Raw genomic sequence first — 1,681 nt, 5'->3', positions numbered from 1 at the left:
CTTCCTGCTGAAGTCATGCCTTCTGTCTGCTATATTAATTGAAAATATGTGATTTGGATTCAGATCCAGCCATGGTAATGAGTCTTACAGACACTCTGGGGTGCACTGAAGCACTGACCCACAACAGTAACAGATAGAGGTATTAAAATCCTTTATGCAGTTTCTATTCAAGCCCAGGCCAGCTGTTATCAGCTCTTTCATTGCCATCTCTTGCCAGCCTGTACATCTTTGACCTCTCCTGGAGTCTGAGTCTGCTGTACTCTCAGTCATTATTTTGACAGGCTAAGAACACGTCCAAGCCATTTATTCTCTTACTTCCTGATAATATAAGAGATGCTCTGCTGTTATATTCTTGAGCCAAACTTAACTTTTAGGAAGAATTTTACTGAGTTCAGAAATTGCACTGTTTCCTCAAACTCTGTCAAGAAACATGACAAATACTTTTTTTTTTCCTGCTACAGTCACTGTTAAATCAGTTCCCACTATTTAGAGAACTACTGAACCAATACTATTTTGCTATGTTAGACTCAGTTGCTGCCTAAAACTTGCAGAGAGTGCTTTTAGTAAAGACTTTTATTTAACAAGGACTGAGTTTGAATTGACTGAGTAGGTCCTCAAGTAGACAAGCAGAACAGTGAGATTCTATTTCTCAGCTGTGCTATTGACTTGCTGTATGACAGTCCTGGGCAAAACAAGCATTGGAGCAAACACTAGCTTTTCCGTATGTGAAATGGCAACGGTCATTCTCTTAAAAGTGTCTTAACTAAAGCATGTGAAACCAAGCCACTTAGAATTACATGTTGCTGAAACTATTGCCAAAAAATACTAATCCTCATAGAAAACATATCTATCACGGACCACATGGGCTGTATTAAAAGATGAAGAACTTGAGACTGGGCAGCACACAGATAGCTATTCCCATATATTCCTACAATCAACACAAGCAGAAATTCCTCCCAGGGTGTGACTGGGTCGCTTGGCGTAGCTCACCTGCTCTTACCCCACAATCCTGGCCAAAGGGAGCTGCGTTCTCGGGACTGAACATATAAAAAGCCTATAGAGGTTACACTCCCCAAGCCAAAGGAGACCTTTGTGAGTAGCTCCTTTTTATTATATCACATCCCATTTCTAATGTACCAGATGCATGTTTTTCCTCTCGAAAGCAGATCTGGAGTTGAGATGGCACAGGTCATGACAGCAGCACTTGTAGCCAGAGCTAATCTGATCAACTCATCTCACAGCAAGGGGAGGGAGGGACAAGGTGCTTTAATTGTGACTTATGTGGAAACAGCGACTCTCTCCAACAGTAACCACTATCATCGTACAGTTGCAAAATAAAGACTGCTTACCCTGCCCTTTAAACTTTTCCCTACCTGTTACCTACACCCTCTGCCCAGGCTGCACCAACACACACGGCTCTCTGGGGCCACAGTCTCCTAGAGCACTATTCTGGAGACACAAATTAAGTCTTACCTTGGGAATAAGTGTGGCAATGGCTCGGGCACCGACATCTAATTAAAAGGTTAAAAAAAAAACAAACACAAAACAAGAGGCATGGCTAAAAGTTAAAACCTACAGCAGAAAACCAAAATCCACCCTTGCCTAGAAGTCCCCTGTATCTGCCTCAAGGCGGCCTGCCCGTGGAGGAGGTTCGGCCCGGGGAACCCGAGGGGGAGAGCCG

The 1,681-nt window shown here is 43.3% G+C and overlaps 1 protein-coding gene across 1 annotated transcript in view; it reads right to left on the bottom strand.

Annotated features, from left to right (window-relative positions):
• The window catches only part of ADHFE1 (alcohol dehydrogenase, iron containing, 1), a 17,448-nt gene extending 15,944 nt beyond the window's left edge, over positions 1-1,504 (bottom strand). Inside the window, 1 exon segment of the mRNA XM_009865047.1 lies at positions 1,474-1,504. The gene's annotated coding sequence lies outside the window, so the exon portion shown is untranslated.
• Positions 1,505-1,681: the final 177 nt, after the last annotated feature.

Source organism: Apaloderma vittatum, unplaced genomic scaffold, assembly GCF_000703405.1.
Source record: "Apaloderma vittatum isolate BGI_N311 unplaced genomic scaffold, ASM70340v1 scaffold18912, whole genome shotgun sequence".
Taxonomy (NCBI): Eukaryota; Metazoa; Chordata; class Aves; order Trogoniformes; family Trogonidae; genus Apaloderma; species Apaloderma vittatum.
This window is presented reverse-complemented; position numbering and strand designations above follow the sequence as displayed.